Raw genomic sequence first — 19,658 nt, forward strand, 5'->3', positions numbered from 1 at the left:
CATTAAAAACTAGAAAATATACACTCAGTTTAAAGGTGTCTTAGTATAATATAATGACAAGAAAATAAGTAAACACTGGTATTGGACTGAGAATCAGAACTGAATTCAAGTCATAACCTTACTATAATTAGCCAGGCAATTTTGGGCAAGTATTCAAGTTTCACTGAGTCTTAATCTCCTCACATACAAAATTAGGGTCCTTGTATAAAGTTTCCCCTAAGGCCCCTTCCATCTTTCAAATTCTGTGACAATTTTCCTTCCAAGGATGTAGTTAGACATAGGTAAAATGTTCAGTGAGAATTTGTGATAGCAAAACTCTTATGTTTAGAGGAAGCCTAACTTTTTATAAATTTACTATATGTTCCCAGTTACTAGCTTCTATGTCTTCTGGGAAATTAGTTACTTGTAGATAAATGACACTAAGGTTATTTTCAAGTTCACCTGTTGATTTGAAAAAACTCAATTGTGTATCTCATGGAACCTAATAAAATTTGATTTTTAACTCATAGGGTCCATAATCCTTTGAGGCCTGATGGCCAAAGGTTCAGATATATTTTCATCCTTCTATCCCCATGTTGAGGGAAGGCAGTTGGAACTCTGAAAGAACTAGGGACATTGTGGGCAACTTGTAAGAGAGCTCACAGAATTTGGCTTTATATCATAACTTTTTCTTCCCCTCAGGTATCTTCCAAGGTGGGGAGGATATTACTGGGTGAAATATATACATATGGTATTGTATACATCATTGTGTTGCAAAAGCAATAATTCCTAAACTACCCTATGAAAATTTTGAATTATAGTTCTAATTTTATAGGTGAAGAAACTGAGGCATGACTCAATAGCCCAGAAAGAGATAATAAGTGTCAGGTCTGTCTGATCCCAGAGCTTATACACCCTCTTACTGTTCTCTCTATCCTGGCACTACCAAGCTTTTTGGCTACACCAAGGCCAGTAAATACTCAATGTCAGTAAGTTCTCTCAGGCCTGTATGTACTGGAGCTTCTCAATGCATGGTGAATATTCAGCTTTTGATATATGAGGGCCTTGTCTGAATTCTCTCTGGGACTATGATTTTGGTATTTCATTTCTATGTTTAGGGGAACAAAATGTTGCTTTCTTCATCTTCTGGCTTGTGTTTTCTGCCTGGTATTTAGCATATTTCATAGAAATGTGTTACTAGCAGGATGCTTACTTGGTATGCATGTTAGCAGTGAACTGAGCTGGGCAGGGCTACCTGCAGAGGCGGAGGCTTCCAGGAGAAGAAGCGTGGTGGGTGGAGGTGAAGAGGACTAGGCAGAGCGTTTGCTGATCAGAACAAGATGAATCATATGATTATACAGATTCCTAGAATGTGGGGCTGGAAGGGGCCTCACTAATCAATTAGTTCACATTTCACAGATCGTAGATGAAAGAAATAAGGTACAAGGTGTTCACAAACTAGGGGCCAGGTTTCTGGATTTCATCCACCCACCCAATTTCTCAACAGTAGCATCAAATCATCAAGTTTACGTTTATAGGCATAAAGAAATTCACTACTCTAGCTTTGCACCATGGCAGTCACACTATGTGGTCTGAGGCCCAGAGAGCACAATGGTTATGAAAAAGACCTGGGGGTCAGACAAGCCTGAGTCCTAGGGCCAGAAACAAGACTTTTCGTTGTGGAACTTAAGGAAAGTGGCTTGATCTCTCCATGGGACAGTTTCCTAACCTGTAAAACAGGGTAATCAGAGCAGCCCCTTTACCTTCTGCTTTGGGGATTAGCAGAATCAACCTAATTTAATAGAAGACTTTGCATCAGGGTTACATAGTAAGTAGGCATATACAAATATTTCCAGGTATCATCCTCATCACCATCATTTCTTTTATGTGAGTCTAACATATGAGACATCCTTTAACAGCTATGTTTTCCTTTTAAATAAGGAAAGATGAATCCTAATGAAAAGAGATTTTGGCTAAAGAACTAATAAAATAGGCTAAAAATTGCAAACATGGTCACAAAGACTACAGGTTTCTCACCAGTGAAATGGGAAAGACTAGTTTTTATACATATTTGAAGTTACATATGCAATACTTTGAAAGCATAGATTCAGGAATTGATGTTTTTACACAGCACTGTAGAAATTGATTGCACTCATAGGCAAAAGTCTCAAAGTTTCTCAGAGCTAGCTTTTTAATTTCTCATAGTGAGCTTATAACTCGAACAAACGATTTTCCATGATTAAAAAAGAGAGAAAAAGAGAATGACTCACTCGTTTTCTTAATCTTAAATTGATGTGAAGGAATGCCCATTTGGATTCTACTGTTAGAGTTTAGTTATGCAATATTCATACAAAAATAGTTCCGAATCAATACAACATGTTTTAAATTTACATTAACATTTAAATTAATGAGAAGCTCAATGTGAATTAAGGAGTTTTAGATGTTTAGAACTATGTCCCTTCTTGCCAACTTGGAACAGTATCTATTGACTCACCTTCTCAGTCTCACAAACAGCTTCCAGACTATGTGTTTTCAGTGCCAGAGGATTTTCAGGCTGGTGAAAGATGCCGTACTGATATCACCAGGGAATGAAGTTGGCCCTATCCACTAAAGATGTGAAATGCTTCCAGCAACTGTACAACTTCCCTGAAGAGCAGTTTGCCATAGATGGTTTTCAGGTCTAGGAATGCTCTAGTATCCAAGCTCTATCCTCCCCACCCCCATCATCTTAGCCAACAAATTTGTCTAGAATGCTTATTATGGACACAGAACTATGCTAAAACACCACAGGTTCTACTTCAAGGAACTCATAGTCTACTGAAGGATTCAGTCACTCACATATAAACAATTATAGAATAATATGACATGTTCTGTGATAAAAGAAGGGACATATTGGCTGCAATCAGAAACACCTAAATAAAATGGAGGAAAATTAAGAACAGCCTCCTGGAGAAATAAGGCTGAAAAGACAAGCAGGAATTAGACAAATAAGAGCATATAGTCTTTCCATTCAGAAATGAGCCTGAAACCTTTGCTTTAATGAACAAGAAGTTCTGAATGATTAGAGAGGTGGGGTAAGGGTGTGTGTGCGTGCTTGTGTTTGTATGTGTAACAAGTATGAGTGCAGAAAATTAACATGGTGAGGCAGAGTCAAGTGTATGAGAAATCTTACATGCAATGCTAAAAAGTTTGGAGACTATCCTTAAAATCATGCAGATTCAGAGGTTCTGATGTATTTTTGTTTGTTTTAATGAACCTCATTTTATAGAGAAGTTTTATGTTCACAGGAAAATTGAATGGAAAGTAAAGATAGTTTCCATATATCTCCTATCCCCACACATTTCACACATTCGCACCCTCTTTCAAGATGGTCATCCCACACTACAGTGGTACATTTGTTATAATTAATGAACTTACGTTGATTTGTCATTATCACCCAAAGTTCACAGCTTACGTTAGAGTTCGCTCTTGGTGTAGTACAGACTAGAGTTTTTACAAAATGTATAATGACATATATCTACCATTGTAGTATCAAACAGAATAGTTTCAGTGCCCTAAAAGTCCTCTGCACTCTACCTAGTCATCTTTCCCTTACCTGTAGCCCCTGGAAACCACTAGAATTTTTCTGTATCAGTAATTTTGCCTTTTCAAGAATGTCATATAGTTGCAATCACAGACCATGTAGCCTTTTTAGATTGGCTTTTTCATATAAAATATGCATTTAAGGTTCCTCCCTGTCTTTTAATAGCTTGATAGATCATTTCTTTTGAATGCTGAATAATATTCATTGTCTGGATGTACCACAATTTATTTTATCTACTTACCTACTGATGGATTCCTTGATTACTTCCAAATCTTGTCAGTTATGAATTAAACAATTATAAACATCTGTGTGCAAGTTTTTGTGTAGACATGTTTTCATCCCCTTTGGGTAAATACCAAGAAGTGCAACTGCTGAATTGTTTGATAGAGTATGTTTAGTTTTGTAAGAAACTGCTCTTCAGTATGGCTGTACCATTTTGCATTCACAACAGCAATAAGTGAGAATTCTTGTTGTTCCCCTTCTCATTAGCATTTGGTGGTGTCAGTATTTCTAATTTTGGCCATTCTAACAGGTGTGTAGTGCTATCTCATTGTTTTAATTTGCATTTCCCTAGTGACATATGATGTCTCATGTGTCTCATATATCTTCTTAGGTGAAGAATCTCTTCAGATCTTTGGCCTGTTTTTTTTCTTTTTTCTTATTGTTAAATTTTAAGAGTTTTTATTTGTACATTTTGGATAGAGGTCTTTTATCAGATGTGGTATTTGCAAATATTTTCTCCCAATCTGTGTCTTGTCTTCTCATTCTCTTGTTGATGCTTTTACAGAGCAGAAGTTTTTGATTGTAATGAAGCTCAGTTTATAAACTATTTTATGCATTATACCTTTGGTATTTTGTATAAAAAGTCATTGAAATATTCAAAGCCATCTGATTACTCAGTTCTATAGTTTTTCATTTTACATTTAGGCCTATGATAAATTTTGAGTTAATTTTTGTGATGAGTGTAAGGCCTGTGTCTAGATTTTTATTTTCTGCTTGTGTATGTTTAGTTTCTCCAGCAACCATTTATTGAGAAGACCATCACTTTCTTTGCTCCATTTTATTGCCTTGGCTCCTTTATCAAAGATCAGTTGGCAATACTTATGTGGGTCTATTTCTGGGATGTCTATTTTGTTACAATGATCTATTTTTCTATTCTTCTACCATCACTACACTGTTTTGATTACTACAGCTTTATAATAAGTCTTGAAATCTAGTAGTGTCAATTCTCTGATTTCGTTCTTATCCTTCAATATTGTGTTGACTATTCTGTCTTTTGCCTTTTCATATAAAAGGCAATTGACTTTTCAGTTGTCAATATCATAAAATAATTTGCTGAGATTTTCATTCGAATTACATTGAATCTATAGCTCAAATTGGGAACAATAGACATCTTGACAATATTACTCTCTATCTATGAACATGGAATATCTCTCCATTTATTTAGACCTTTTTTGATGCATTTCATCAGAGTTTAGTAGTTTTCTTCATATAGATCTTATACATATTTTGTTAGATTTATACTAAAGTATTTCAATTTTTGTGGTGCTAATATAAATAGTAATGTGTTTTAATTTTAAATTCCACCTTTTCCTTGCTGGTATAAGAGATAGACTTTTGCATATTAACTTTGCATCCTGAAACTACTATAATTGCTTATTGGATCCAGGAGTGTTTTTATTGTTGAGTCTGTCAGATTTTCTTCATAGATGACCACATCATCTGCAAACAAAGATATTTTTATTTCTTCCCTCCTAATCTGTATACAGTTTATTTCTTTTTCTTGTCTTATTGCATTACCTGGGACTCTGGTGAGTTTAAGTGAGCTGATTTAAGAAATATCACTCTGGCAATACGGTGGAGAATTGATGGAATATAGCAGTTCTTTCTCCATAAAACTGTCAGATGTCAAAATAGGCTCTAGTAAATCCCTGATGGAGTTCATGTGATACCATATGCAAGACACAGGTGGTAGAGAATGTCAGAGTGACTCAGTATTTCTGTCCTCATACCTTTCCTTTTGACTATGGAGTGAAATGGGTCAATAAGAGAGAGAGAATTAGCAATGCTCTGTGTTCTATCACCCTCATTCATTTTTGCGAAAATATACTTATTAAGCATGAATTACATTCCAGAAAAAGTATTAGAACTTGTGATGGAGTAATGGATAAGATGGTGTGATCCCTGCACTTACGAAATTTACATTTTGATGACAGATGAGAAAGAACAATTAAGTGAATAAAAAATATTTACAGACTATGGTAAAATCTATTGAGAAATAAATAGAGTGATGTGATAGTAATTAGGATGGGGTCGGTCAGTGTTTCTTTAACTGTAAAAAGGGTGAACTCTGGACAGGGCTGCACTAGATTTGAATTCTAGTTCTGTTACTTCCTCATTATGTTATGTTTGCAAGATCCTCTGTCTCAAATTTTTCATCTATAATATGAAGATAAACCACTTCGTAGGCTTGTCATGAGGATTGAATGAATTAGTAAGTGTACAGTGATTAGCCTAGTACTTGTCACATAGAAATGCTCAAAATTATTGGCTATTATAGTTGTGGTTACTGTATTACTATAGCAATACTATTGCTAGTCTTTGGATAGCTTGGCCATGGAAGGATTTGACAGGGCAAAATTGGGCTTTGGTAGAATGAGAAAGAGCCTGATACATGAAGACCTTAGGATGGGGGTTAACACAATTTCCTAGATAAGCCAGCAACAAGTGCAAAATTCCTGAAATAATGTTAAAATAACTTACTGATGCTACTTCAGCAAAGATAGTATGCTACTATGAAAACTCCAGCTGCTTAAGCTTTGACTCCAGGAAAGACGGGATAACTTGTCCCAGTGAAGAATTCATAATCTGATGTCATATGCTAGTGTTATGTAAGCCATACTCTAGAGAGCTATGAAATCTTTTATTTTTTCTTTCCATCTTGATCAAAACTAGGTGACCAGCCAATAATCATAGTTCACATTAGAAACTAGTAATTATTGCCAATAATTGGTAATTATTGCTAAACAAATGTCTTGATATTTGAATTACAAATAAAAGAAATGGTCCTCTACTGATGAAATTAAAAGTATTCACTATATGTGGATTGGCCTACATATTTTTGAGACACTACTCATATTTACATTAACAGAATTTAAGGATCAAGTGAGGTATGAAGCTTATATACTTAGGGTAAGGAAGATACCTGAGGCTTGATTCATAAATGGTTTTCTGTGTAGCCATAAATTAGAAAAATATTTCATTGGCTGATCCAACTATACTAAATCTGCCTCCGGAAGAGTCTCCACTGAAAGGTGGCACTCAGAGCACATAAAGAACAAAAAAAGGTAGCTTTGTTGCACTTCCAGAACTAAATGTTGAAACTATTTTGTGTGTACTTACCAGTGAAAGCATGTATGTGGTTAACAAAATTAGGCCAGTGACTTTTGCTTTACTCTAATAAGCATCTATGTGGTTAGCAAAGTTAGGCCAGTGACTTTTCTTTACTTTTGCCTAGTACTGAGGGTAAGCTAACCCCCACCCAGCTCATGCTTCCTTGCCTGTTATTATCTACCAAAGTCTGGTACCTTTGCATTGTGTAGGACCAAGCAGTTTAGATCAGTTTGTAACATTTACAAGCCCAAGGAGCAAAGGGGAAACTGTTACATCTTGAGTGTGATAAGAAAGATACTATGAGAAACTGAAATTGGAGAAGTAGGAAAGAAACAAAGAATGCAGGGGCTTGCAGCTCCTGAGAACCTCTTTGGATTTAATTTCCAGTGTAATAGGAATCTTCTAAGAAATAAGAAGGGAGTGTCACTCATCTGATTTGTACTTTTTAAAGATGATACAAATCAGTGAGTAGAAAATGGATTGACCGGGAAAGATCATGTGCAGGTAGGAAAGTTGGCAATACAGCAGAAATTCAGGCAAAAGTGATGAAGACTCAGACCCAAGGATGAACTGAATATGAGAAATGTGGAGTAACTGAAATATATTTTGGAACAAATCCCAGTAGACTTTGCTGGTGGATTGCAAGTGAAAAATATAACAAGGGAAGACTCCTAGGTTTGGGGCAGCTATTGGGAAATTTTCAGTGCTGCATGTGGCTGCTGGAGAAGGTCTGTTTTGTAGGGCTGAGGTTCAGTCTTATTCTAAGGGGCCTCTAGCAATGGTAGAGGAAGAAATATTGTAAGCTTTCTTTTGACTTCCTCATGGATCCAGGCAGAGAGTTGCTGATTCCCACTGTAGGTCTGTCAACAAAGACTGTCTGTGGAGGGCACAAGCCCTTTGGGGTCATGTGAGGTGCTTTGTTCACATAGGGAAACCACTTTTCCATGCATAATTAGGAAGATTCAAATGGGAAGTCCCAATGTTCCAGATTTATTTCAAATTAACTAAGCCTTGCTGTTCCTTTGTAGAAGAAAGTGAATGACCAAGAAGAGGGCTTCTGTTTTTATTTGCCATCATTAAGCAGTTAATATTCATCAAAACTATGGAGCTTTACAGTAACTCTTGGCTGTTAGTTCAGTGCATGAATATGTTTTCATGGTCATTCTCACTGGCTAATCAGTTAGCCAATCCATCTGTGAGTATGTCAGTCAGCATTTCACTTAATAAACACTTGCCACAAACTACATTAAAAATATCTCAGGTGCGATTCAGAACACTGACTTCACTGAACTCTACACTGACTCTGGGTCTATTGCAAAAATTAAGAATCAAACATGGTAAAGAACCATGTTTATGTTCTACCTATGAAAACTTTACATCCTTTAGAAAATTAGATTTTATTTTCATTTTATACTTCTAACTTCTAACTGTGAATAACTTGATATTCTTTTAGGAAAGAATGACATCAATCATTATATAATAATAATTTCATGATTTGTACACATGTTAACAGACATATAATATATGGCTAGTTTTACAGACCACTCAAATTGAAATAATTTTCAGAAACATTTTAAAAGAATTTAGTTTACACAGGAAGAACTAAAATGAGAACATGTATACCCAAACTTGGGATTTCATTTTTTCATGGCCTATATAGCTTTGAAAAGAGATTGCCCAAAATTTTATGCGACAGTATTTTTACCAGAGTGTAGTAAATACTATGTAGCCACTTTACACTATTACTATTTGACATGAGAATCAGAAGCCTGGTGTTCCAGAAGTCTTCCAGGCTCTTTGGTTTTTTAATCATCAAATAAACAGAGAAAATCATTATTATCATCTATAGTAAAAACATTAAGAAAGCAAGAAGTGAATTGCCAGAAAGAATACATTCACATCATTATCAGTTCATTGATACAGCACAATAAGTCCAGATGTTCTTTTTTCATATTTGCCTTTAACTGTTAGAGATAACTGAAGTAGTTGACAAGTTGCATGTATATAGCAGACCATGTAATCATATTTTCTCTTGCACTTCTCTAAGGCAGGAAATACTAGTTAACTATTCAAGTAACTGTTATTGGATCAAAATGTGACAATTGAGGTGTAGGGCATTTCTTGAGGATTTATGAACAGCTTGGAGAAATTAGTAATCTAGGGATTCCTGGGTACCACTTTTTCGTTTTATTTTTCCCCAGAGAGTAATAGCCATGATGATTATTTTTGTCATAAATTAGAAAAAGAAGAGAAATAATACCAATTCAAATAAAGAATATCTTATGTGCTCTTTAGCTTGTGGAGTGCTCAAAGGACTAATTGTTTCAATTTAGATAATTCATGAATGTGAAAGGGATCACCAAGTAAACAGCAGCCTGGAGGGATGTACTCAAAACTTTCTGAATTAAATATTTGCTCCGATTTTTTTATTCCACTTTTGTAACTCAAAAAGAACAAACACTGTTGCAAATATACATTTATTTATGTTTATTATAGAGCTAAATCTATTATGAAGAAAAACTGAGACTTTTTTGATGAGCCTAAATGTAAGCTTAGTGAAAGGCTATGAGTGAGAGACAAAATGCTACCTTTTCTAAGGGGGACTGATTCTGCATTCCATACACTCTCATTTCATATTCTGCTAATAGTGTAAGGAGGTGAAAATAATCAAATAAACAGAGAAAATCATTAAGATTATGTTATTTGTTATGTTACAGAACTTGGGTCAATGTTAGTAATCCCATCACAGACTCTCAGCATCAGCCACCGTACCTCTGAGCTCTGTCTGTCAGCATCAGTGACTTATCTTGATTCATTTTGAGCATCTGAGAACGAAATGTGCCCCTAGGTATCAGAAAAGCCTGAGAGGTTATTTTAGGGGTCTAGGAATGCTCATTGTTCCATATAAATTAATGGTAAGTGCAATTAAGATTTGAGCTGAGTGCAACATTAAAATTTAATTAAACCTTGTTTACTTGGGCAAGCTAGCCATGCAGTAGTCATGAGAAAAGAGCCCAATGCTGTGGTGACTACCAGCAGAAAGACATGGAGTTGAAATGCTATTGCACGTGGTACCTGTAAAGAAGATGAGGGGACAACTGGAACAGTGCTGTGAACTGAAACCATGTCACATGAGCCACACTCAAAGGAGTCTGCTGAAAACAAACAGGCTAGGAGGACAGTGGCCATGAATCTGGGTTCCTGGGTTGCTCTGGGAAAGTTCAATTAAAATAGTTTCCTGCGATGCAAGGCACAGAACAAGAACCAAAAAAAAAAAAGTGGTAATGATAAGAAATGCAATTTCATCTCAACATAAATAAAATAAGTGTCTAAACCGTCAACACTATCCAAGGGTAGAACAGACTGCCTTTAAAAGTAGAGAGTTTCTTGTCCTTGAGTACTCAAGGATAGGCTGTCACATGGTAGATACTTTCTTACTTGATATAGTGTCATTCTCTGAATCCTGTGAGTTATGCCAGTTAACTTAATGAAGAAGAATCAGTTAATTATGAATACATATGAACTGAGTTGCTTATGTGGGAGAGTCTGCGATGGGATTACTAACATTGACCCAAGTTCGGTAACATAAAAATTAACACTGGAGACACAGTTTTTCTGATAATCTTTTGCTACATAAGTATTTCAAATTGAATACTACACATTTTAGCAGCATGTTAATTTCCTAGGACTGTGGTACCAAAGTACAGGTTCTCCCTGCTAACCCAAAAGTAGAGCATTCCTATGAAATCTTTTATAAGCTGAAATGGCATAAAGTGAAGCAATTACCATTAACTTATGGAACAATGAGCATTCCTAGACCCCTAAAATAACCTCTCAGGCTTTTCTGATACCTAGGGGCACATCTTGCTCTCAGATGCTCAAAATGAATCAAGATAAGTCATTGATGCTGACAGACAGAGCTCAGAGCTACGGTGGCTGATGCTAAGAGGCTAAGAGTAGTTACTCAGGCGGGGACTCAGTGGTTCCACTCCCACTGCTGGGTTATGTGCTGCCTCTGTAACAATTGTGTGCAAAACAAATGCTGAGCATATTCTTGCTTTTGGCCTTTTTTTTGTAAACGTGAACATCGTCTTCAGATTTCTTTCAGTGAAAACGGTTATTAATGCAGGTCTTTCAGAAAAGCAATGTAGCATAACACAAACTTTGGAAAAGCAGGGGATACCTGTACCACATGTGGGGTGTCTTAAAAGAGTAGAAATTTATACCCTCATAGTTCTGGAGGCCAGAAGTTCAAAATCAAGATGTTGGGAATGACTTCAGAAAAAATGGTCAAATAAGGTGTTCCTTGCACATATCTCCCCCCTTTACAATAATGATTTGACACCCATCCACAGACAAAAGTGCCTCTGTAAGGAGTTTTGGGGTTCACGTAGGAAATTGTGAGACTCCAGTGAAGTCTAAGATTGAAGAGAGCAGGTCCAGCTCATAACCAGGCAGCTGACTCACCGACTATACTTGGGGCCATAGAAACATAAGCAGCTCTGGACCCCTAAGAAGTCAGCTATAGCCCTGTTTGGCTTTGGGTGTGTCCTAAGCACCATACACCAAAAGACCCAGGAGGGGTCATGCCTACACGTGTATCAGGTAATAGACATGCAGACTTAATTCCTGGCTGTGGACCATGAACCGACTTTAGGCCCTCTTGGCCACAGTCTGGGAGCCCCTGGAGGGGAGCCTCCCGAATTTGGTTAGACTGTAGAATGTGAAATGGCCCTACAACTGGGCTCCAGCCTGTCCCAGCCATAGTCATGAACAGTCTTGCTGGCATGGGGATCCTTCACGAGACACTCCTGTCTTTGCCCTTAGAGACCCTGAAAAAGCTTTTTCAAGGATCAGCCCCCACCCAGATGCAGTCCTGCAAACTGGACAGCTGACACAAGGACCAAGCAAAAAACCTTACATGTGTACCTTCAGGGATCCTGAAAGTTCCTTTTATGTGTATCCAGCATCCTCATAGCCACAGATAGCCAGTCTGCCCACAGGAGGCACTCTTGTCTGTGCCCCTGCAGGACTGCAGCTCTTTAATTGGCTCTCACTCCTTCAGCCATGGTCAGAACCTAGTGCCCAGGGACCTAGTGGGAGACACTACAACTGACACCACAGTTGTCAACAAAATAAAAAAGATCATAGGAGGCTACTATGAACAATCATATGCCAACCAATTGGATAACCTAGAAAAAAATGTATAAATTCCTAGAAACATACAACCTACAAGCCTGAATCATGAGGAAATACAAAACCTGAACAGACCAGTGATGATTACGGAGATTGAAGCAATGATCAAAAACTTCCCCAAAAAGAAATGTCCATTACTAAATGGCTTTACTGGTGAATTCTGCCAAACATTTAAAGAAAAGTTAGTGCCAGTCTTCACAAATTTTACCAGAAAACTCAAGAGGAGAGAACATAACCAAACTCATTTTCTGTGGCCAGCATTACCCTGATACCAAAGCCAGATAAGGATACTACAAAAAAAAAATTATATACCAATATCCCTTACAGATATATACTAAAACATTCTCAACAAAATTTTAGCAAACCTAATTCAACAGTACCTTAAAAACATAACACACTGTGGTCAAGTGGGATTTAACCTTGGGATGCAAGGATGATTTGATGTACACAAATCAATATACATGAAACATCACATTAATAGAATGAAGTATAAAAAATCACATGACCTTCTCAATAGACGCAGAAAAAGTGTTTGATAAAATTCAATCACCATTCATTATAAAAGTTTCCACAGCTACCACCATACGTAATGGTGAACAGCTGAAATCTTTAAGTGTAAAATAAGTGATATGACAAGGGTTCCCACTATTACCACTCTTATTCAAACATAGCACAAGAAGTCCTAGTGAGAACAATTAGTCAAGTAAAAAACATTAAGTCATTCAAATTGAAAAGAAAAATGTAAAATTGTCCTGAAGATGACATAATTTATATATAAAAGAAACTCTAAAGGTTCCACTAACAAGCTGTTAGAACTCATAACTGAATTCACTAAAGTTGCAGGATGAAAAATCAACATACATAAAGTAGTTGTATTGCTATACACTAACAATGAAGTATCTGAATACGAGACAAAGAAAACAGTCTCATTTGCAACAGCATCAATAAACAATGAAATAGTTAGAAATAAATTTAACCAAAGAGTTGAAAGATCTGTATATTGAAGACTCTAAGATACTTTTGAAAGAAATTGGAGAAAACACAAATAAATGAAAGATATCATGTAATCATGGATCAGAAGAATTAATACTAGCACACTAGACATATGCTAGATCCAAAGCTATCGATAGATTCAATGAAATCCATAACATGTTTTTAATGGCATTTTCCACAGAATTAGAAAAAATAATCCTAATTTATATGGGACCACCAAAGACCCCAAATAGCCAAAGCAACTTTGAAAAGAAGAACAAAGCTGGAGGCATCACATTTCCTGATTTCAGGCTATACTTCAATGTTATACTGATAAAAAGCAGTATGGTACTGGCATAAGAACAGACATATAGATCAATGGAACAAAATTGAGAGCCCAGGAATTAACCTTTGCATATGCAGTCAACTAATATGTGACATGGGAACTATGAATACTCAATAGGGGAGACATAATCATTTCAATAAATGGTGTTGGGGAAATTGTATAGTCACATGCGAAAGAGTGAAACTGGACCCCTGTCTTACACCAATCACAAAAATAGACTTGAAATAGATTTAAGACTTAACTGTAAGAACCAAAACCACAAAACCATAGGGAAAACATTCCTTGACATTGATCTCGGTAAGAATTTTTGGACAAGACATCAAAAGCAAAACCAATAAAAGAAAAAAGAAGCAAGTGAAACTAATCAAACTAAAGAGTGTCTGCATAGTAAGCAATTAATAGAGTGATGAGGCAGCTTGTGGCATGGAGGGAAATACTTGCAAACCATCTTTCAGACAAGAGGTTAAAATCTAAAATATATAAGGAGTTCATACAATTCAATAGCAAAAAAAACAAAAAGCCCATTAAAAAAAGAGGGGCAAATGAACTGAGTAGATATTTTTTTCCAAAAAAGATATACAAATGCCCAAGGGGTAAATGAAAAGATACTCAATATCACTAATCATCAGAGTAAAGCATATCAGAACCACAATGAGATATCATTTCACATCTATTAGAATAGCTGTTATCAAAAGGATGGGAGATAACAAATGCTAGAAAAGATGTGGAGAAAAAGGAATCCTTGTACACTGTGGTGGGAATGCAAATTGATACAGCCATTCTAGAAAACAGTATGAAGATTCCTCAAAAAATTAGACCTAGAACTACCATATAACTCAGCAATGCCACTTCTGGGTATATATCAGAAGGAAATGAAATCATGAGCTCAAGATAAATGCATGAACATATTCATTATATTCACTGTAGCATTACTCACAATAGCCAAGACATTGAAACAACATAAGTGTTCATGGGTGGATGAACAGATAAAGAAAATGAGGTGTTTATACACACACACATGGAATAATACACAGCCATAAGAAAACAGGAAATCTGGCCATTTGTGTCACATGACAACATGTGACAACCTCAAAGACATTACACTAAGTGAAACAGGCAGACAAAAAACAAATACTATATGATCTGACTTATGTGGAGAATATAAAACCAAACAAAAATAACCCCCATAGAAAGAGTGGAATGGTGGCTCTCAGGGGCAAAGGATGGGAGAAATGGGGGGATGGTGATCAAAGGACACAAGCTTTCAGTTATAAGATGAGTAAGTTCTAAGGATCTAAAGTACAGCATGGTGACGATAGTTAACGCACTGTATCATATACTTGAAAGTTACTAAGAGAATAGATCTTAAATGTTCTTACCACACAAACACACAAATATTGTAATTACATGAGGTGTTGGATGTGTCAACCAGCCTTATTTTGGTAATCATTTTGCAATATATTTATGCATCAAATCATCACAGTGTTGTACACATCATGCTTAAATTATGTTATATACCAACTGTATCTCAATAAAGCTGGAAAAAAGTTTGAATTGAATTTCAGATTAATAAGGAAAATTCTTCAGTATGTCTCAAATGTATGCACTGTGTGTCTGAAATTCAAATTTAACTGGGAAAAAATGATGTAGGCCTGCTCTGCTCTCCCGAAGCTCTGTGGGAGAACCTTTTCTTGCCTCTTCTAGCTTTTGACGAGTCTGTATTCCCTGGTTTCTGGTCACATAACTACTAATTCTGCCTGCATCTTCACATGGCCTTCTTCCCTGTAGTGTGAGCCTCTCTGCATCTCTCAATTTCCTTTTCTTTAGTAACACACAACTCATTGGATTAAGGGTTCACCATAATCCAGTATAACTTCATTTTAACTTGATTACAAAGATGCAAGGACTCTATTTTCAAATAAGGTCACATTCACAGCTACCAGGGGTTAGAATGTCAACATATTTTGGGAAACACAATTCAACCCAGAAGTAGTTTCACACCTTTTCATCATCACACTGAAGTGTGAATTAAGGTATCTTATTTTTCTTCTTTAATGTCCTTCCTTTCCTAGGTGTCAAAGCCCAATATTTTATGACTTCTACTTTGTAGTCCAAGAAAATTGAAGCTCGTCTAATTCCCTGAATACTTCATTTCTCTGCTATGATTGTTCATGGGTTTTAGTGTTCTGCTCTGTTCTTCTAACAATTTTCTAGTTGTTCTTTAAATTTTAGTGCCATCTAACTTTCTTATATCTGCTAAGCAAAATTGAGTGTCCTGGTCCCTTTATTCTCATCATACCATACACACGTATCCCCACTGAGTCAATCATCAGACTGTATCATTAGCATTCACTTATATTTCTCTTCCTGAAGAAACTGTAGGCTATTTCACACAATAATAGCTAAGATGTGGAAGCAACCAAAGTATCCATCAGTAGATGAATGGATAAAACAAGGTGGTACATATAGACAGTGGAATATTATTCACCCATAAAAAAGAAACCCTGCCATTTGCAACAACATAGATGGACCTAGAGCGTATTATCCTAAGTGACATAAGCCAGGTAGAGAAAAACAAATACTGTATGATTTCACTATTTGTGGAATCTAAAAACAAAACAAAACAAAGTGAACAAAATAGTTAACTCATAGACCCTGAGAAGTGATTGGTGTTGACCATGGGGGAGGGGTTGCTGTTAGTTGGGGGTTAAGGGAAGGGAGTAAAGGGGAACATAATTTCTCAATCATAATATAAGCTGGTCATGGGGACGGTAGTTCAGCATGAAGAATATAGTCAGTGATTATGTAACATCTTCCTATTTGACAGATAGTAACTGTACTAGTGGGGGTGAGAACTTAATAATATAGGTAACTGTTGAAACAGGGTTGTATACTTGAAACCAGTATAAGATCATATATCAATGACACTTCAATAAAAACATGAAACTGTAGGCCATTTAAAACAGGGAACATATTTATCACTCATGAACATTTATTGAATGAATTAATGGATTAATAGATGATTGAATAAATAGGTGGGCTGATGACCCAAGCTAGCTCTAAAAGAATTCAAATGTGTGAGTTCTGCTGGGTATTAAAATGAAAAATGACATAGAGAGTAAAGGCTACCAAAAATATGCCATCTTTAACACAATTCATTTGTGGCCTCCTCCTCTGGTTAAAATAGAATAATATATAAGGCAATTCTTACTTGTTAGGCTCATTTGCTTTTAGTAGGCAAATAAAATTATTCTGATGAATCACATTATATATCCACTCATATTACTCAATTATGTCTATATATGTAGATATATCTACATATATATCTACATATATATATATATATATATATATATAATTGTCACATAAACCAAGGTGGGGGACATGCTTAGCTAATGTAATTACTGTAAACTTTGTGCTCAAGATGGAAAATCCTAACTTGGTATTTGCATTCACTCTGATTTAGCATGTACAGAGAAAAACGCTACTGGAGATCCTGTTCTGTTTTATATTGAGTGGCACCTGTCATGCTTTTAAAAGTTGTTTGGTTAAAACTGATACATGACTTCTAAATATTAAGTTTGTACCTACTGGGAACATTTACTTATTACCCAAGACACAGTTGAAACATTTCAGTAAACTTTTAATAATGGTTTCATAAGACACTGTCAAGAAAAGCATGCCACTGGGAATTATTTTCTGTAAGGACAGAAGGCCAGGATTTAGGAAAATAAGCTGAGGATATCATAAAACATTTTAAGTGAAGTTTATATCAGTGCTTCACAGTAATACCCCACCAAATATGAGTAGGAGAGGAAGGAAATTATGTTTTATTTTGCTATTTATATGCTATCTCATTGTGATCCCAAAACTGGGGTCTCAAGAATCCAGTAATAGTAAGCATATTGATGAACAAGGCTTTAAGCAAAATACTGAAGGCACCAGATAAATATATACATACATAAGGAAGCATGTCAGCCAGTCAGCAGAGAGTGAGATATGATAAAGCATCAATGCAATTGGAGTTATCTATCTCAAAATTTTACTTTATCCTTTTTTCTTTCTCTTTTCCTTCCTTGCTCCCTCCCTTCTTTCCATTTATTCCTTCCTTTCCTTTTCTTTGCTTTACAAAATTTCACTATCTTCTCTGCAATGGAACACTAGCTGTAACTCAGGAGAATGTAATCTTAAAGCATTGTCTAAAACTTGTTTTCTGGGCTCACTGCACTAATGTGGCCCTTTTCTAAATGGAAATTATATCCCAGCTACGACAATGCCTTGGAATTACTAGTGAAAGTGCTTTTCCTCTTTCCCCACTTTTGAAAGAAGTAGGTCCTTTTTCAAACCCCAAACTTTCAAAAGACTCAGTATTAATGATATATAATTCAATGATCCAAAGTCCCTCTTTGTTCTAAATCGCTAGCAAAACTAAGAGAAAAAAAACAACACCAATAAAGACAGAAATAACAGGGTCACAGGTGATCACTGAAATCATTCACCAAGTCATAGTAATATTCTGAGAATTATTAGTTAGTAAACCAGTATCTGGTTGATCCAAAAAATCCTGCATATCCATAACTTTTCAAATAATGAGGCATCTATAGATTTTCCAATCATAAATATAATTTTTCTTTTACTATTTTAAAAATATACAAATACAGGGCCTTCCTAAACTGAGAGGTTTTATAATTGCAGTGTCTCATAACTATTCTTATTACCTTTGTTACACTATTTGAGGTGCAGAAACCATTACTTAGAACACAGAAGTCATATTGTGACCTGTGTCTCTGTAGAAGACGGTGTACTTTATCTGTATTTATATCAAAAAGCAGGTGGGCTTTTTTGGATGACATTTAAAGGCATATCAGAAAAATAGATTTCTGAATTAGAATTTAGGCTCGACATTTCTCCTTCAATCTATATACCCTATGTGTAAGTTCTCTCTTAATAGGACATAAAACAGAGGTGGACTTTCTTATTAAAGGGCTTTGCAAGCACTATTCCCAGTGAAACAGTTGAAACAATAGAAAATAAAGAATTACGGCTTAATAAAATGGCATCAATTGTAATAGTATTTACTTTGCTACAGCATGAAGAATGTATTCTATGACCAGGATGAAAAGAAGAAAATATTTTATGTGTACTTAGAATAATGGATGGATGTGCCTAGTTCAGATGTCCACCCAGAGAAGGCATTTCTTTTTCCTCCTTCCATGAAGCTGTCCTGCCTCTGATAATATGCGTAAAGGAAGAACTCACTTTTTAGGAGGGTGCACATCTAAAATAGAATGGACTTGATGAACTTCTGAAATTTCTTCCTCGTGAAGTTATTTATTCAACACATACCTAGAGTGACACTGTGTGAAGCACTTAAGAACATGAGTTCTGGTTCCAGACAAATTGAGTTCACATCTCTACTGTGACACTTTTTATCTCTAGGACCTCAGGAAACTTTTCCATTATCTCTGTGTCTCATTAAGTTCATCTGTAAAATGTGAAATAATAGCACCTGCCACAGAGGGTCATTTTTTAGGGTGTTCTGGGTCCTGCACTCTGGCCAGTGTCTGACACATATCAAACATTATACGAGTACAAGGTTTTGATATGCTTTTATTTTTAGTTGAGCATCTACTGTGTGAGGCATTGTCCTAAATGATGGGGAAATAATAGGAATCAGCACAGAATCCCTGCCTTAAAAAATTTACCTTCTGATTTGAACAATTGTGAAAGAACCTAAGTAGCTATTCATTAAACCTCTCTACTCTTCTTTCTTAAGAGTTGGACTACATATTCCAATCTTCCCCACATGATGTGTGTCCAAAGAACTGAGTTCCAGCAAAAGGACTGTGAAAGGAAATGAAGTGTACTATTTTCAGGTATGGCTCATAAATATTTACCACATACTATCCATTATCTCTTCTTTGGTCTGCTAACTATATGGAGATGCCAGGATGAATTTGAAAGCCACAGGCCAAAACCTTGGTTTCTGAAAGACTGTGAGAGCAGAGCAGATCCCCAGTCCCACTCCCTCCTGCCACTGACATTCAGACTTCATACAAATAGGGAAACTACCTGCTGTTGTATTAAGCTGCTAAGACAAAGTTTATCTCTGATAGCGTTTAGCATTGCATCTGTTAGTATGAAGAGAATAAGGAAATAGACGTATGAGTCATATTAGAAAATGCTAAG

The 19,658-nt window shown here is 36.0% G+C and overlaps 1 protein-coding gene across 6 annotated transcripts in view; it reads right to left on the reverse strand.

The window, feature by feature from the left end:
• The window catches only part of LRRC4C (leucine rich repeat containing 4C), a 752,614-nt gene that overhangs the window by 184,535 nt on the left and 548,421 nt on the right, over nt 1–19,658 (reverse strand). The window lies entirely within an intron of this gene.

The sequence above is a fragment of the Manis javanica genome, chromosome 11, assembly GCF_040802235.1.
Source record: "Manis javanica isolate MJ-LG chromosome 11, MJ_LKY, whole genome shotgun sequence".
NCBI classification, from domain to species: domain Eukaryota; kingdom Metazoa; phylum Chordata; class Mammalia; order Pholidota; family Manidae; genus Manis; species Manis javanica.